The sequence below is a fragment of the Pelobates fuscus genome, chromosome 7 (assembly GCF_036172605.1).
Source record: "Pelobates fuscus isolate aPelFus1 chromosome 7, aPelFus1.pri, whole genome shotgun sequence".
NCBI lineage: Eukaryota > Metazoa > Chordata > Amphibia > Anura > Pelobatidae > Pelobates > Pelobates fuscus.
In genome coordinates, this window is record NC_086323.1 from 93,426,678 (window position 1) to 93,446,060 (window position 19,383).

General features: G+C 41.8%; 1 protein-coding gene across 2 annotated transcripts in view; it reads right to left on the minus strand.

Moving 5' to 3' along the window:
- C7H1orf21 (chromosome 7 C1orf21 homolog) overlaps positions 1-10,688 on the minus strand; it is an 89,754-nt gene extending 79,066 nt beyond the window's left edge. For both annotated transcript variants that reach the window (XM_063427373.1, XM_063427372.1), the window contains exon 1: positions 10,485-10,688. The gene's annotated coding sequence lies outside the window, so the exon portion shown is untranslated. The remainder of the gene's footprint in view (positions 1-10,484) is intronic.
- Positions 10,689-19,383: the final 8,695 nt, after the last annotated feature.

Genomic DNA, 19,383 nt, shown 5'->3' on the forward strand with positions numbered 1-19,383 from the left:
GTGTCAGTGTTTGTATCTGCCAATGTTTGTGTGTGTGTATCTGCCAATGTGTGTGAATATGTGCATCTGCCAAGGTGTGTGAATCTGTGTGTGTATGTGTCTATGTGTGTGTGTGTATCTGCAAACGTATGTTAATCTGTGTGTGTATGTGCCAGTTTGTGTATCTGTGTCTGTGCTAGTGTGTATCTGTGTGTCAGTGTAGCTGGAACAGGGTTCCATAATGTTGATACACTATGTCAATGGGTTCCACAGGAAAAAATAATTGGGAACCCCTGGTCTACATGAAATTTCTTGTCCTTTGGTAGAACATTGGGTTCAAGGCAGAGTACATAAAGTTGTCATTAATGGTAAATCTTCACGCTGACAAAAGTGTTAAGTGGTGTCCCTCAGAATACTGTTCAGTGACCATTTCTATTCAACCTAATGGTAGATGATCTTGAAATAGGCATTGAAGACAATGTGTCAATCATTAAAGATGACAGAAAATGAAGGAAGTACAATGTGAGCATAATTTTACTTGGTTTCAGAGGGTTTTAGATAGTTTAGATGATGGTAGAAATGGCAGATTAAATGTTATGTAGATAAAAGCTAAATTATGCGCTTTGCTGGTGAAGAATGCACAAGTAACTAAAACCATAAATAGTCATGAGTTACGGAAAACTCCATATAAGAAGGATTTGAGAATTGTTATAAACAACAAACTAGGCAAAATGGTCCAATGTGAATCAGCAGTTGCTAAAGCCAGTAAGGTATTGTCAAGCATTAAAAGGGGCATTTATTCTCAGGATGAAAATATAATTTTGACAGAACCTTGAATATGCCATGCAATTTTGGGCACCTGTTCTAAAGATAGATATTATGGCACTAGAAAAAGTAAACAGTAATTCAAAAGTACTATACCAAAATCTTTCAAGCTATAAGGCCGAAACACAAGTCACCAACTCCCAACGTTTCGGCACCAACTGGTTGCCTTTATCAAGGGTACCTGTATCCATGTTGCCCTTCAGACTCATCTTGTTTGTGTATATATGTATATTATTTTTTAAGATTGTTCATATTTGAACGATAGACTTGGGGGCACTATTGACACGATAGTTCCGATTTTGGACATAGCCATCAAGTAGGATGGTGTTATAAGCTTTTTCCCCCTTCCTTGTCATCATGGCAGTAGGTAGGGATGCACCAAAATGAAAATTCTGGGCCGAAAGCGAAAATTTAGGATGCCCTTGGCCTAACGCGAGACGATTTCATTGCCAGAGATTAAGATGGCTATAAGATATTACACGCCATATAGTGCGCATGTGCGGTAGCAATCTGCATGGACGTAATAATTAGCCTTTGCTTAATGCTACTTTCTGTATATACACAATGCTATTATGATAATTAGCTATATATATATATATATATATATAAATAAAAAATATATAGATATTATACATTACATTTTTTTGTATATGAATTTGGGGTATTGTACCAGCACCCGAAGTGATGATGTCATTTCCGGGGGTGATGATAATTTTGTGCTGATGGCCATCAGCTGTATGAGGGCTTTAAAAGTAGACACATGGGAACATGGATACAGGTACCCTTGATAAAGGCAACCAGTTGGTGCCAAAATGCAAGCAAGTGGGCTGGAACAGCGAGTGTAACAGGGGCATAGTCTTTTGGGGACACCGTTTGCGACATATAATATATCACACAAGGTCACACATTTAGACTCGAAAAAAAAAAAAAAAAAATGAGATTTAGTCTCATGCAAAGAACAACCGGAGTTGATTTATCAGAGTCTGTACATATTTTTAAACAGCGACTGGATGAAATTTTACCTTTATCCCACCACTGCTCCAGTGGCGATCGAGCTGCTGCTGCCCAAGCGCGCACATTCGGGAATACGCGTGGTGCGCCGTGACCTCGGAACTTAGATTGGGTCACGCAGTGGCGTACATACCAGGGTCGCAGGGGTCGCGGCTGCGACCGGGCCCGGCCGCCCCTGCGACCCGGTATGTACCCACAGGGCCAGCCTCTTCTGCTGGGGGGCCCAGGAGCCGGCCACCTCCGGGCCCCCCGAGGCTGGCCCTGCTGTCACCCGGCTGGCGGGCGCGCGAGGGAGCACTGTCCCCTGACTGCTCCCTCTTCAGCTCCCTCGCGCACCGCACTGAAACCGGAGCCGGAAGATGACGTCATCTTCCGGCTCCGGTATCAGTACGCGGCGCGCGAGGGAGCTGAAGAGGGAGCACCCAGGGGACAGTGCTCCCTCGCTCGCCCGCCAGCCGGGTGACAGCACGGCCAGCAACACCACTGGACCCCAGGGAATCCCCCCAGCTCTCACACAGGTAAGGAGGCTGGGGAGATTAAATTTAAAAAACCCCAGAAAAAACGTGTGTGTGTGTTTAGTGAGTGTGTTAGTGAGTGTGTGTGTTAGTGTTAGTGAGTGTGTTAGTGAGTGTGTGTGTGTTAGTGTTAGTGAGTGTGTTAGTGAGTGTGTTAGTGAGTGTGTGTGTGTTAGTGTTAGTGAGTGTGTTAGTGAGAGTGTTAATGTGAGTGTGTTAATGTGAGTGTGTTAATGTGAGTGTGTTAGTGTTAGTGAGTGTGTTAGTGTTAGTGAGTGTGTTAGTGTTAGTGAGTGTGTTAGTGTTAGTGAGTGTGTTAGTGTTAGTGAGTGTGTTAGTGTTAGTGAGTGAGTGAGTGTGTTAGTGTGTGTGTTAGTGAGAGAGTGTGTTAGTGAGAGTGTGTTAGTGTGTTAGTGTGAGTGTGTGAGTGTGAGTGTGAGTGTGTGAGTGTGAGTGTGTGAGTGTGAGTGTGTGAGTGTGCGTGTGAGTGTGTGCGTGTGAGTGTGTGCGTGTGAGTGTGTGCGTGTGAGTGTGTGCGTGTGAGTGTGTGCGTGTGAGTGTGTGCGTGTGAGTGTGTGCGTGTGAGTGTGTGCGTGTGAGTGTGTGCGTGTGAGTGTGTGCGTGTGAGTGTGTGCGTGTGAGTGTGTGCGTGTGAGTGTGTGCGTGTGAGTGTGTTAGTGTGAGTGTGTTAGTGTGAGTGTGTTAGTGTGAGTGTGTTAGTGTGAGTGTGTTAGTGTGAGTGTGTTAGTGTGAGTGTGTTAGTGTGAGTGTGTTAGTGTGAGTGTGTTAGTGTGAGTGTGTTAGTGTGAGTGATTGTGATTGTGTTAGTGAGTGTGTTAGTGAGTGTGTTAGTGAGTGTGTTAGTGAGTGTGTTAGTGAGTGTGTTAGTGTTAGTTTGTGTGTGTGTGTTAGTGAGTGAGTGTGTGTTAGTGAGTGTGTGTTAGTGAGTGTGTGTTAGTGAGTGTGTTAGTGTGAGTGATTGTGTTAGTGAGTGTGTTAGTGAGTGTGTTAGTTTTAGAGTGTGTTAGTTTTAGAGTGTGTTAGTTTTAGAGTGTGTTAGTTTTAGAGTGTGTTAGTGTTAGTGTGTGTGTCTGTTACTGAGTATGTTTGTGTGCGTCTGTCAGTAAATGTGTGCGTCTGTTCATGAGAGTGTGTGTGTGTTTCTCGAGCGCCGGGCTCCCTTGGCGCTGGGGATCTCTCCGTCCCGATCCGCCTCTCAGCTCCGAATGCACATGCGTGGCAAGAGCCACGCGCGCATTCAAACCTGCCCATATAGGAAAGCATTACTCAATGCTTTCCTATTGGACGTTCAGCGTCTTCTCACTGTGATTTTCACAGTGAGAATCGCAGAAAATCCTCTAGCGGCTGTCAATGAGACAGCCACTAGAGATGGATTAACCCTCAGTGAAACATAGCAGTTTCTCTGAAACTGCTATGTTTTCAGCTGCAGGGTTAAAACTAGAGAGACCTGGCACCCAGACCACTTCATTGAGCTGATTTGATCTGGGTGTCTGTAGTGGTCCTTTAAGTGTATGTGTTTATGCATGCACTGGCGTACATACCGCGGTCGCACGGGTCGCAGCCCTGCGACCAGGTGCCCGCCCGCCATGTGTTGCGGCCCCAGCCCGCGCGGGGGGGCCCACAGATCAGTTTTCGCACCGGGGCCCCATGGGTTGTGTGTACGCCACTGGGGTCACGTCTTATAGGCAACGGTAGACACTTGGAAGACGTGCGCGATCATTCCATGCTGCAAAACTCACATGCAGATGCGGCTGGAACCAATTAATGCAACTAATGCACTCCATGGCAACCCCTGTAACAGACAGCTACATACACCAATAGGGTGTTATAGAGACTAACCAAAATAGGTGTGTTTTACAGTTAGCACCCCATTTAAACACAGAACAGCTGAGTCTTCATTGCTCAGTTGTTCTGTGCTACCTTTCATGTTACTTTACTGTATTCTACTTGCTCTCCTGGAAATTGCCCTTTGGCTTGTCTATCGTCTGTGAACCTTGATGTCTGAATTTTGACTTTGGATTGCCTGATCTTGTCTTCACCTTGCCCCTTATCGGACTCTGTTTGCATTGGACTTTGTTTGTTATTTTCTGCTTATTTTTCAAGTACTGCATTTTGGGTTCCATAACCCCAAAATGTGACACAAGCACTGCACTAAGTGAGTGCTTGATTGTTCTGGTTCCTGATCCGTGTGTCATGATCCTGGTTCCCGATGATACTGCTCAGCTTCTGATCTTTGGCTTTGACCCTGACCACGCTACTTGTCTCCGACCCTTGGCTGCTGACGTTCCGCTCTCTATTTGTAGATCTCCGGGCTTCTGACCTTCAGCTTGACTCCTGACCTTACCCCACTGCTGCCAGCCCTGAGCATCAGACCACCTGACTCCGCTTCCTCTCTGCTCCTTTCTGGCTTCTTAGATTCCTCTGTAAATAAAGGCACTCATGTCCTAATAGATATCCAGGTTCCAGGCACCAGACAAGGTTGTGTTTGCAAGGGACTGCTGTTCCACTGCAACCGAGTTCCTCTTCAAGAAAACCAACCAGTAGGTTGTCACAGAAACATACAAAGCTCTTTTGTGAATGGAGGTTACTGGTTGGTTCAGAACGTCAGCTGACTGCGCTCAGCCAGGCTATTAACATAACATGACATAAGAAATTGTAAATTAAACAGAATATGTAACAAAGGAAGTTTAAACATTAGACATCACTTTACATGAAGTGTTTAGGAAGGCTGGGTAGGTTACATGCAGGGAGGTGTGACTAGGACTGCATAAACAAAGTGATTTAACTCCTAAATGGCAGATAATTGAGCAATGAGACTGCAAGAGCATGATCTATACAGCAAAACTGCTTCATTATGCTAAAGTTGTGTTGGTGCCTATAGTACCTGTCATGCCCATAACAACTTAAGCTCTGTTTAAAGCACATACAATTCAGATTTGCTAGCAAATATATAGAGTGGGAGAAAATCTGTCAAATCACAGAAGACTACAGAAGGCGGACCTGAAGACGTCAGAAGCCAGACCAGAGGTGGGTATTACAAGAAGACTAACACCCACAAAGCTCAGAATACGGCAGCGCTGGAATGGAGTTGAGGTGAGCACATCTCATTGAATACATTATGTATCTCAGATTCGATTTTATTAAAGGGACACTATAGTCACCAGAACAACTACAGCTTAATGTAGCTGTTCTGGTGAGTATAATAGCTCCCTTCATGCATTTTCATGTAAACACTGCCTTTTCTAAGAAAAGGCAGTGTTTACATTGCCCCTAGGGACACCTCCAAGTGGCAACTCCTCAGATGGCCACTGGAGGGGCTTCCTGGCTCAGGGCTGCACGGTAAGCAGCCCTGCTGTTCAGCGTCCCCACTGAATTTTCCTCAGACACATGCATTGATTCAATGCATCTCTATGAGGAGGTTCTGATTGTCCAAAACAGTGTTTGGTCCGCCCCTTTAGCCAATCCAATGCTTTCCCCATGTGAATTTTGATGATGTCACCAAGGGGACAGGAACAGGGCCAGCGCCGGCGGACCCGTTGAGAGCTGGAAATAAGGTGAGTTTTAACCCATTCTCCGGCGGGCTAATTGGGGGTGGAGGGGGGGGGGGGGGGGGCAAGCCACCTAAATGGAAATGGTGGGTTTTCACTATAGGGTCAGGAACACATGTTTGTGTTCCTGACTCTATAGTGATCCTTTAAGCTAAAAGTTGTTTTGGTGCTTATGCATTATCTAAATCAGAGGTGCCAAAAACATAGACCCCTAGATGTCTCAAAAATACAGCTTCCATGATTTGCCATTCACCATGTGAGGATCTATATTTTGGGTACCTCAGATAAACATAATGGATAAAAATCAGTTATCCAACAATTAAGGGACTGGTGCATGAGATTAACTTTACATTTATATGCAAGTCTCTTAACACCTGCAATTAGATAAAAAAGTTTTCAATCCCTTTTAAGAAAAAAAACCAAGGGACTAAAATCATTTTGTAACTAATAATTACTGTCATTATACAATGAATTGCATTTTGTTTTAAAGAGACAAAATAACAGCTTGCAACATAAGTATATCTATAAATAAAGCCATAAAAAGGCTAAAATCACACAGATGGTTTCAGTTGCCAAGGCTCAAGAGGAACTATATTTCATAAAGGAGAAGTCATGAGTCAGTACGTTATATACTCTGAAACAGAGATACTATTTATTTCTTCAAAAAAGTCAAACATTAAACATACAAGTTCAAGCTAGAAAAGCAAGGTGTTAAGAGAAAGTGCACTATTCAAAATTCTGCACTTCCCCAACGTGAAACCGTACATTCAATCAAAACAAAAAAAAAACAGCATATGAGAACTCTAAGAGCAGGCAAAAGCTCAGAGAAACCTCAATATCTTACCCTACAGTTACACTCCGTTCAGGTCCCAAAAAGTTTTTGCTTATTGGAGTCATTACAGAGAGAACCTCACCTTATTTCTTAGGGGAAGGACTACTGGTGAGTAGAAATGGCGAAGTATAGGTAATCAAGGTAATGAAGGGATGAAAAATAAAGAGCTTTTGGCTTAGATGAAATTAAAGGGCTTAGGGAAATTAAACCACTTCTGCCCATTGGAGTGGTCTGGGTGCCAACTGTCATCACCCTTAACCCTGCAAGTGTAATTATTGTAGTTTTTTTATAAACTGCGATAATTACCTTGCAGGGTTAAGTCCTCTTAGAACATGAAAAGTGTTTTAAATGACGCTGGACGTCATCACGCTATGCATGAGGACCTCCAGCGTCGCCGGAATCCCCATAGGAAAGCATTGAATAAAGCTTTCCTATGGGGATGTCTAATGCGCGCATGCGCATTAGGTCTCTCCCGCCGGCGGAATTCGGCGGGGGAGAGGCGTGGGCAGAGCCTGACCCAGCACAGTGGGACATCGGTGCTGGATTCAGGTAAGTCACTGAAGGTGTTTTAACCCCTTCAGCAACATGAGATGGGGGTAGAAGGGAGAGGGACACTGCAGGGTCCTGCAGTGCCAGGAAAACGGATATGTTTTCTTAGCACTGGAGAGTCCCTTTAACCATATAGCAGTAACTTAATATGTGTTTGTTTTTTTCCATTTCAAAGTATGCATTATTGAATGAACATGTGTTTTGTTTTCTTTTTATCTATGACATGCAGTTAAAAATGTATGGAGGCCAATTGTCAAAAAAGGATTTTAAAAAATACAAAATACAGCGAGAACCTCTACCATGTGAATATCAGTTTATCCCACCCATAAGACATATCCAGGTCTAAAATACTGTCATGAAATGCTTTTAGAAGTTGTTATGGTGCCATCTGTATGTGCAGCGTTTCAGCTTAAAATGCCGCCTATACAGAGAAATCAGTGAATTTGGGCTGGAATGTAGTTACACCTTCAGCACACATGGCACTCTGTTCTGGACTGCTAGTTCTGTGACACTATGCGCTGTGAGCGGGCCTCAATGAAATATTCACCTTCCATTCTTGATGCCCTCCCAATCGCCCTACTTTATATTTAATAGATTTTCCCATCCACTTGTCAGCTTCCTACACCACCCTCTGTACAGCCCACACAAGGTGGAAGGGGGGTGGCTGTAAGGGGAAGAGCCATCTATCTAGTAGAAGCTGCTCGCGGATCACATCACTCATTGCAAGTGCGCACAAATCCAACAATATTTATCATGGCCTAGTGCTGGATAAGGTAAGTTTTGAACATATTCTACATATTTTTATAAAATAATATTTTAATTTATTTTTTTAAATAAACAAAAAATGGCGGGGAATAAGTGACATTACATAAATAAAACAAATATGGAAAGTTTTGAAATAGTTGGAGAAGTGGCATTTTAAGATCTATAATCACTACTACATCTCAACACCTTCTCTAATGAACCCATTTTATGAGCGACATCAGGGTTCATTTTGTCACTCTGAAACTGTACCCTTGTAGGCAGCACTTATAATGTGATGATTATACTTTTATTTAATCATGCTCAGTTCTGTCCAATTTGGATGGCAATAATAAGCAGAAAGCAGTACATCGTGGCAGGTTGGGGAGGAATTGCTTACTTTGTACATTAGGATTGAGGCTCCAGGAGGGGCACACCAAGCTTGGAGAGGACAGCTTAGTATAAAAAGTATAATAGTAGTAGTTATTGTAGTTAGAATGCCCCTTTAAGTCCGGCAAGTTTAACCTGTCACACATCTCCATTTCTTCTGCTGATCCAAAAGAAGTCGATAAACCCAATTTGAGGAATTGATTTGCCACTTTGGATTCCTAAGTGGCAAATCAATTCCTCCTTGTATTAACTAATTAAAAGGGACACTATAGTCACCCAAACCACTTCAGGTTATTGAAGTGGTTTGGGTGCAGTGTCCCTATCCCCCAATTACATTACAGGACTAAGACTACCTCTAGCGGCTGACAATCAGACTGCCACTAGAGGCACTTCCTGGTTGCTAACTGACTTTTGGCCGCCTAACTAATGGTGGATATCCTCACTCTCTGCATGAGGACATGCAGAGTCAGTAAAATCCCCGTAGAGAAGCATTGAATTGAAAGTATGCTTTCCTATGGGTAGGGCCTCATGCCCTCACCGCGCATGGGCATTAGCCTCTTGTCAGATGAGGCAAAGCTTTTTAATACCCTGCATATTAACGGTTGCCCAGAATGTCCAGCTTCGCTCTATACAGCAATCTGGATTCTCTTGCAGGAGAATAATATATATATATATATATATATATATATATATATATATTATGCAGATACACATGGATGGGCGGGTCATGGGTGGGTATAGCCAGTGACACAGCTCACATTACTGGGCACACCCATAATTGCCATCCACTCCCGCCCACTGATAGGACCTGCCTGGCCAGCCACCAACCTACAGGACCTTGCAAAGAGCACTGCTAAAACCCTCTCTGCAGGGGTCCTAGTACCCATTCACAGCATGGACATCTAATCACAAACCCGAGATAGCTGCCAAACTACAGTGCCCTGGTGTCCCCAAATGCGGAACACCAGGGAACAAAATGAAGACTGTGTGACAGGACCCTGAAATCATGACTGTTGTGGGGGCCTGTATCTACTGCAAAATGAAATGACAATATTAGTGCAGATTACCAGTACATGGGCAATTTCTGCAAACTCCAACACCAAAACCAGCGATAAAACAGTGTAAATACAAAGTACAGCTCGTTGTGCATATTGCATACACTAGATATAAAACATCAGACAAATTAGACATAGTGTCAAAAAATTGCTGGACTGAAAAAATATTTAGCAATTATTGCGGCCTATGCTTTTATTATTGTTTCTGTGGAATAAAATATATTGTGAAAACACAGCAATCCACGGTTTACTCAATAATTTGCTACCAAGACTCTCAAAATAAATACAAAAAAATTGTATTGCTATTGGCAAAAAAAAGTAAATTCTAAATCACTAGCGCGTGACACAAATAAAATGTTTTAAAAAAATAAATAAATAAAATCACAGCACGTTACTTATAGGAATATGAAATCTGCCCTAATTTAGGTTAATGATTTAATAGACAATAAGTTGCTAACTTCAAAGCCAAGACTATTTATAATATTGACTTAATTTCTCATACAGTAAAAAAAAATAAAAAAATACATACAACAATAGAACATCGACAGCAAAACTTGGTAGCAAGCTAAAACACAAATATATACACACACATTTTATGATCATAAAGTGGCAGAACAGAGCAAAGCAAAGTGCAGCTGGGGAAAAAAAATAATCAAGAATGAAATATATAGATATGATATACCTCACATAAACAAACACGTACCTACATACAGACACTGACAATACATGTGAAAAGGAGCTATTGTATCTAGGAGTGAATATTTTTAGTTTAGCAAAACACTGATTACCAGCATTCTATTAATAGAGACATTAGGAAACCTGAGAATCGCAGTCTTACTGTCAGACTGAAGGCCTTCTATAGCCTCTAACCTCCCCCCCCCCTCACAGAAACAGCGCACAAGTCAAATCACAACATACCCCCTCCTGGGCTCCCCCGTTACCCCCCTTGCCCCCCCTTTGACAGCGCCTATGCTGCTGCTGCTGCTGCTGCTGCTGCTGCTGCTGCTGCCTTCCCTACCTTAAAGAGATGCTGCCTGCGTAAGATGAGATTTAACTCCAGAGTAGAAGGCAAAAAATAGATTTCAAAGGGGAAAAAAATTAAAAAAAAAAGATTATAAAAATAATAATAAATAGGAAGTTGCTGTGACGTTGGGATGAATAGACGTTTATTGCAAAGCAGAGCTTGAACACCAGTGGAAAGGCTCCTCTCAGCAGGAAAGGCAGAGAGAGGGAAAAAAAAGAGCAGGAGAAGGGGGGTGATGGGGAGGGAATGAGAGGAGAATATGGGAGGGGTGAGATGACAGCTACCCATTTAGACAGCCGGTCTAGCAGGCCTTCCTAATGCACAGCAAAGACACAGCTGTGGATTAAATCAGACAGACCTGCTTCTCATCCCTTCCTATGTCTATTCTACAGACCCATGTTTTAATTCGGAATCCGAACAGTGGGATTAATTAAAAAAAATGTTTATAATAAGCATTTTACAAGGCATTTTACAAGGCAGGGATTAAAGCAGTACTGCTGCAGGCATGGTGTATAATATGTTTCCTAAAGGGAACAATGTGAGGTGTATTCACTAAACTTGGAGTTTTATTTCGTTACCAACTGCAATTTGTGCCCATTGGGGCGCCTGAATTCCCAAATTCATATAGACTAATCACTGATCAAACAACTCACGCAGTGGGCGAGCATTTTGTTTTGGTTCGGAATTACACCAGTTGGGGCCAAAAAAATTAGATGACTGGGGTTAAAATAAGATGATTGATGGCTAGGGGACATCACAGATCAAGTGAGAAATGAAATCGAAACAACTGAGGTAACGTATAAAGGGTAATCCTGAGAAAGTTTTAAAACTGGAGCAATCAGCAGGAACATTCAGTTGGTCCCCATGGTGACGTCTCCACTTTTAGAACTTTGCCTCTGAATTACTCTCTCTTTATATACCCATTGTACAGCGCTGCAGAACTTGTTGGCACTTTATAAATAAAAATTATATATAACCTTCAACGTTTCACTTTCTCTTTATTTGCAGTGTATGCTCCGGCTCTTGTGATGTCACTTGCTATATCCTTTAGTATACAATTAAAAACGCAACTTTTCTTTTTACCTAAAAAAATAGCAATTCTCTTACCAGTTTTTCACACAATGCACTGATTTGCTAAAAATAATCACCAAAAGGGATTTGGCAGACGAGCCAGCGTCCCAAAGAGCAGTATCATGCAGTTTCACAGGGAATTTGTGTGTTAAATGTTAGTAGTGGGAGGAAGAGATTTTCTTATTTTAACACATTCTGCCGTACATGTTGTGATTCCTGAATTGTTTGCAGTCTTGCTCCAACATGTAGAAGCTGGAATGTTTTGATGTCTCCTCTGGCTAACGTTTACTAAACACCAGTAGTTTAATGGGTCATTCCTTCCCTGAAGCACTGACCTCCCAAGTGTCCCTATTTAGGAGTAACAGTCCCTGTTTTGGACCCAAATCCCTCTGTCCCTCTTTTCTGTCCCAATGTCCCTCTTCTCTAGGAGCTCCATATTGTTGTTGTGGCTGAGTGTATAACAGAGCTCCACAGCAATAATGCTCACAGCAATGTGCCTTTGAACATCAATACATTGTTCTTCCTCTGAGTTAAATTTTAGATCAATACATTATTAGTAAGTCACCTAATATTTTTCAGAATAGATCCACCCCTGGCCACACCTCCACTCATTACCCTAACATGAAAGTGTCCCCCTTTGTCCATTCAAAATGGTGGGGGCTATGCTATAGACTTAGAGCAGCGTTTCCCAAACTGTGGTAAGCATACACCCAGGGGTACAATCCAGTTCCCCTTGGCCTATGTAAGAAAAAAAAGAAACAGTAATGGGGGTTCTACCGCCGCTGCAGACGAACCATACAGGTTGGTAAAAGCAGGATAAGGGGACCCATCGGGTGTCCCATGCCACCCAAAAGACATGTACCATCACAACCGGGTCGTGTGCTGCGGCGCTTTAAGAGATCAACAAGAACCCTTCTTAGAGAGCCCGTTACTTCCTCTCAGCTGACTCAGATCCAGCCAGGGAGGCAGAGGAGGGCGGGGTGCAGACTGGGAGAGGAGCAAGTCCCTAACTCCAAACATCCCCAGCAAGTCCGTGTGTGTATCTGTATGTCATTATTTGTACCTTAGTATCTGTGTATTTATCTGTATGTGTATCTGTGTGTCATTGTATCTGTGTATGTGCGGCAGTGTTTGTATCTGTGTGTCTGTACATTTGTATGTGTGTCAGTCAGTGGCGTACATACCACGGACGTCATATTCCGGCTCCAGCATCAGTAAGCGGCGCAGCAGGGAGCTGGGCAGAGAGCGCTCAGGGGAGAGTGCTCCCTCGCGCGCCCGCAGGACCCCAGGGAATCCTCTCAGCACTCCCAAAGGTAGTGTAAAAAAAATCTGAGTGTGTGTGTGTTAGTATTAGAGTGTGTTAGTGCTAGTTTTTGTGTCAGTGTGTGTGTGTGTGTGTCTGCTAGTGAGCGTCAGTGAGTGTTAGTTTTTGTATGTGTGTGTTACTGTGTGTTAGTTTGTGTATGTCTGTTATTGAGTGTTTGTGTGTCAGTGAGTGTGTATCAGTGAGTGTGTTACTGTGTGTGTCTGTTACTGAGTGTGTATGTGTGTCTGTCAGTGAGTGTGTATGTATGTCTGTCAGTGAGTGTGTCTCTGCCAGTAAATGTGTGTGTCTGTTAGCTAGTGTGTATGCATCTGTTCGTGAGAGTGTGTGTGTGTGTTTGTGTGTTTAAAACCCCTTCAGCACTTACCTTTCTCCAGCGCAGGACTCCCTTGGTCAGCGCCGGACTCCCCTGATCTGCCTCTCAGCTACGAATGCCCATGCTTGGCAAGAGCCGCGCGCGCATTCAAACTGCCCATAGGAATGCATTACTCAATGCTTTCCTATGGACGTCCAGCGTCTTCTCACTGTGATTTTCACAGTGAGAAGCGCGGAAGCGCCTCTAGCGGCTGTCAATGAGACAGCCACTAGAGGCTGGATTAAACCTCAGTGAAACATAGCAGTTTTCTAAAACTGCTATGTTTTCAGCTGCAGGGTTAAAACAAGAGGGACCTGCTACCCAGACCACTTCATTGAGCGGATGTGATCTACGTGTCTGTAGTGGTCCTTTAAGTGTATGTGTATCTGCATGCACTGGCTTACATATACCGCAGTCGCAGGGGTCGCAGCCCTGCAACCTGGTGCACACCGCCATGTGTTGCGGCCCCGGCCCGCGCAGAGAAAGCGCGGGGTGGGGTCCATGGATCAATTTTCGCACCAGGACCCCAAGGGGTCGTGTGTACACCACTGGTGTCAGTGTGTATCAGTGTCAGTGTGTATCTGTGTTAGTGTGTGAATTTGTGTCTGTATGTTTGTCAGTGTTTATATCTGTGTATTTGCATGTGTGTCTGTGTGTGTGTATTAGTGTGTACGTGCAACTGCATGTGTGCCCATTTTTTTGATCTGTTTGTCTGTGCATCTGCATGTATGTCATTGTTTGTGTCTGTGTATCTGCATGTGTGTCAGTGTTTGCATCTATGTGCCTATATCTGAATGTGTGTCAGTGTTTGTATCTATGTATCAGCGTGCATATCTGTATGTATCGGTGTGCGTGCATCATTGTTTGTATGCATGTCAGTGTGTGTACCTGTATCTGTGTGTGTGTACGTGTATCTGTTTGTCGCTGTATCTAGATGTGTCTCATTGTTTGTATCTGTGCAACTGAATGTGTGTCAGAGTGTGTATCTATGTGCCTGTGTTTCTGTACGTGTATCAGTGTTTGTATCTATGTATCTATATCTGAATGTGTGTATCAAGGTGTCTGTGGAACTGGATGTGTGTCAGTGTATCTGCATGTGTGTCAGTGTGCATATCTGTATGTCTGTATCTGTGTATTTGTATGTGTGGCAGTGCTTGTACCTGTGTCAGTGTGTGTATCAAGGTGTCTGTGCAACTGTGTGTCAGTGTGTGTATCAGTGTCTGTATCTCTGTGTCTGTGCATCCGCATGTGTGTTAGTATTTGTATCTGGTGTCAGTGTGTGTATCAGTGTCTGTATCTCTGTGTCTGTGCATCCGCATGTGTGTTAGTATTTGTATCTGGTGTCAGTGTGTGTATCTCCCTATACATACTTTAGATATATATGCCTGAGGTACAGGTGAAGCTAGGGGAGCCTGGGCAGACAATGAGCAGGGGAGCCTGAGGCAGAGGAGAAGCAGGGGAGCCTATGGCAGATAAAAATGTATACATTTGAATTAACAACAACTATATTAATTTCAAACATTTAGCATATATGAGTGGTACAATTTATAGAAACTGGATGCCAAGGGGTACAGAAGTGAGAAAAGGTTTGGAACAACTGACTTAGAGCCAGAAAAGATAAGCCAGATAAGCCAGAAAAGACATTGAAAATAGTTATTAACCATTTTTAAGCTATGAATCATTTAGTTTTGGAGGATAAGTAGCATATGTGACCAAAGAGCAGCAGCATGCCAAACTGGGGTCCTATACACACAGAGACAAAAACCACATGTTAACTTTTATTGTATTGTACAATACAGATCTCTACTTTCATCCCTGCTTTCTCCTAATTACTATTAGGAAGATCAATAGGAGGATTAAGATCTCACATGGCTCTAGGCAGGTTATCAGATTTTATTATACAGAGTTGTAACAAGAGGTTAGATACAACCAATCCCTTATAATTAATAAAAATGAGAAGTGAGGGAGGATGGGAAGATAATTTACATACAGACCTATGTACTAAAGTGAATTTCAAATTTAAAGGGACACTGTAGGCACTCAGACCACTTCATTTCATTGAAGTGGTCTGGGTGCCAACTCCCATTACCCTTAACTCTGAGCATGTAATTATTGCAGTTTTTATAAACTGCAATAATTACCTTGCAGGGTTAAGTCCTTGTCTAATGGCTGTCTACCAGACAGCCACTAGAGGGATGTCCGGTTTCTTAAACAACTTTTGGTTGTCTAAACGGCGCTGGACGCCCTCACGCTATTGAATAATGCTTTCCTATGGGGAGGTCATTGGAGGCCATTGCCACACATGCGCATGGAGCATGGGTGGAGCCTGACATAGTGCCGAGGGACATCAACGCTGGATTCAGGTACGTGTTTGAAGGGGTTTTAACCCCTTTAGTGACGTGGGATGGGGGCACTCTAAGATTATCTAGTTTTGTTTGTTTTCCTGGCACTAGAGAATCCCTTAAAGGCCAATGTAGCTGAACTGGTAGCACAGATGACATAGAGAACTTTTCCTGTTTAGCTACTTTGGCCTTAAAATCGAAAGTCACTTTAAATACCTCATTGGAGATGATTTAATTTGTTGGAGTAGAAATTAAAAATGCAGTATATGAGCAGGGAATTTGTTCGTTGCATAGGCTTTTGTGTAAGAAGATTGCTTATCAATGTGCCCCTGCATACAGTGACTTAAAACAAATATGTACGTAAAATGCTGCACTTATAAATCAGAGGTTACTCTATGACGTGCAAATATACCTCCCCCACCCCCCATCTAATATTAGAATTCTTCACGTCTTTCTCTGAAAGAGCTACAGGTAGCTCCTTTTATAACAATATGGCAATGCCTCTGCTGCTGTCAGCTCGAATATCAGCTCCATTCACATTTTCTAATTAATGGAACTGCTGCTTAATTACTGAGCACACCCAATAAACAATATGAAGTGATTGATAGGTGTCAGCTACCTCCTAGTCCATGCAGATTTTAAAGCAGGAAGATGAAAATACGGAGAAATTATAGCAAATGCAAGAACTTGTAATTATGCATTAAAAACAGGTCCTATTATCATTAGAAAACCTGGACTGAATTAGGATCTGGTGTTTTGGGCACTCTTTACTTTGGTGAAACCCTTATTTTGGAAACAAATTGGCCTTTTCATCTTACACTGCTCCAGATGTATATATTACCTAGTAGAGTAACACTCACAGACACGGTGAATTGCAAAAGCAGGCAGTAAATCCAGAATATGTAGAAACAATGTTAGGATTAGCAAAATATGATGAGAAACAAACTGTCCCTTTAAAGTATGTAATCATTAGCTAACCAATTATTAAAGGGACACCCCACTGCCCAAATAAAATGCAAATCACTGTTCAGTAGATATACCCCCAATGAAAACATGCATGAATTTTGTTATGCATCTTTTCATTTGGACTATGTATAAAAACAGTTTGCAAAAGCAGAAGATCTAATTTCTGCAGCCTTTGCAAATCCTCCAGTTCTAACCCCACCCAGACTTTCTGCGGCTGTCCAATCACAGACTTCCCAATATGGATCAATAAAAAAATCTTTGCAAGACAGGTGCTCTGGGCAATTGTTGCCTCCTGAGTTTAACTCCATTGAGCCAAACAAACCAAGACGTAACAGGACCGGTTGTCTGATTGACAGGTGGGTGGGTATTAACTTCTAAAAGTGCCAGTTTCTATTGCAATCTGTACTTTTATAAATTTAAAAAAAAAAAAAAGAGGGTGCCCTCTTCACACATAAATGAATCACTATATGGGTCTATTGTGTTCCTTTAAAGACCTCCCTTAAAGGAACACACCAAGCACCAAAATCACTACAGTGCACTGTTAATTTTAAAGAGGAAGTCTAAGCATCACAACATTCCTTATGGTGCAAATAATCATTGCTATTTCTATCAAGAATAAATTTGGCATCCTTTTCAATTTTAGACGCATGTTTGTTTTTCCCTGCCCCCTCTCCTTTATTCTTACCCTGAGACCCCTTTTTCCATGGAATATATGCTTTCACCTGGTATGACTTCATTTTCTCTCAGCTAGAGGCCTCACACACCTTATCCACTAAAAGCAATAACCTGTACTGTCTTTTTCCCCTGACTGTACAGCACTGCGGAATATGTTGGCATGTTATATATTCCAATAATAATTATAATAATATTAACTAAAAAAAGAGATGAAGACAGTTTGAAATCCCAAAAATTGACCCAAAGATGCCTTGCATTAAAATAGTAGTGGTTGTGGTGCTTAGCATACCCATTTAAGCTAGTTATGATTAATATTCTGATAATTTCAAATTATGGATGTTTTCCCTGTACCACTGAAGTTTAGATTTACTTTGAAAGGACCTATTTAAATTTCTGTACATTAACATCACTACTACTTATTTATCTTGCTAATAAACTATTCCACTGAGGAATATCTAAACTAGCACTACAAGGATAATAAACTTGCTCACATTGATTTCTGTTGGTTTTACTGAAGAATAGCTGGTGACCATGAGAAAGCATTTGCATAATATCATTTTAACAAGCAAAGCATTAAAGGGACATTGTAAAAAAAAAAAAATAATAATAATAAACACAATGTTTTATTAAATTTGTTCCATTTTTGTTTATTATTACTGGACCCTCCTTTTAAAAAAAATAAATAAAAAAAAATAAACATAATATAAAACATAATTTTATATCAGTGCAGGAATAGACTCACCGTTTAGGTTATTAGTTGTGATGACTTTTGTCCAGTATTGAGGACACATAGTGAATGCCCAGTATTCTGCCAATCCAACGCTTCTCTCGTAGAAGGACTAAATCTAATGCTCATAAAAAGCATTAACCACATTCAGCATCTTCACCCTTCAAAGAACTTCAAAAATCAAAGGATGTGAAGGAGGAGGCGGCTAGTGATTGCCTATCTGATGGCCACTAGAGGTGTGTTTTCAGCCAATGGTAAACATTGCCATTTCTCTGGAAACAGCAATGTTTTGTTAGTATTAATTTACCGGAAAAGAATGACAGCATCTGTGCACCAAAAACCACTTCAATAAGATGTAGTAGTTAGAATGTGTCTCTCTCCCCCCCCCCCCCCCCCCCAAAAAAAATGTACATTTAAATTCCATTGGTGATTTATTTACATTTAAGGTTATGCAATGATAAACTCTGGTCTGGATTTTTGTCTTTGGATACACTCCGATTGCCCAGGATATATATAAAAAAAATTTATTTCTAAAAAAAAAATTTTATTTTTTTTTTACCCACGGTTATAGTTTAGATTCAGACTTTTCTGGAAAACAACTATACATTTTCATTTAATGGTTGTATTGTATGAAGATGCATGTAAGTTCTTTTAATGCAGTGGAGTAAATTTTGTGTTTCTCTTTGGATTTGACTATTGGGATGTCATATTGAGTGTGGAGGAGTGAGACAACTTGAGCTGCAGCTGGGAAATTGTGACTTAGTTTTGGCTTTATTTTGCACTCATTTATTTCTAAGCTTCTCACACTTTTCTGACTTATTTTAGAATTGTCTATTGGTCTGGCAGTCTCACTGCTCAATTCTCTGCCATTTAGGAGTTAAAGGGACATTCCACTGCACTTATATAAAAATATATAACACAAACAATGTTTAGTAGATATGCCCTCTATGAAAACATGCATTCATTTATTTATGCATTTCTTCATTGGTGGTTTATCTAAAAACAGTTTACAAAATCTGCAAATCTCTTGACACCCTTTAATTAACCCCTTTAGGACACATGACATGTGTGACATGTCATGATTCCCTTTTATTCCAGAAGTTTGGTCCTTAAGGGGTTAAACGCCCTCCCCTTCTAATCCCGTCCAGACTTTCTATGGCTGTCTAATCACAGACTTTCCAATGCAGCTCACTGAGAAGTATGTGCTCTACGTAAATGCTGCCTCTTGAGTTTAGCTCCATTGACCTAAACTACCAGGAAGTAACAGGACTTTTTGTCTGATTGACAGCCTGTGAGGGTGTAACCAGGTTAATTTGTAAATGTGCCAATATCAACTGAAATATTTTTGTAGCAAGCTAAATGTGCTTTGGGAACTTGGAGTGTCCCATAGCCTTTTATGTCACCACTGAATTTCTACAGGCTCCAAAGAAACA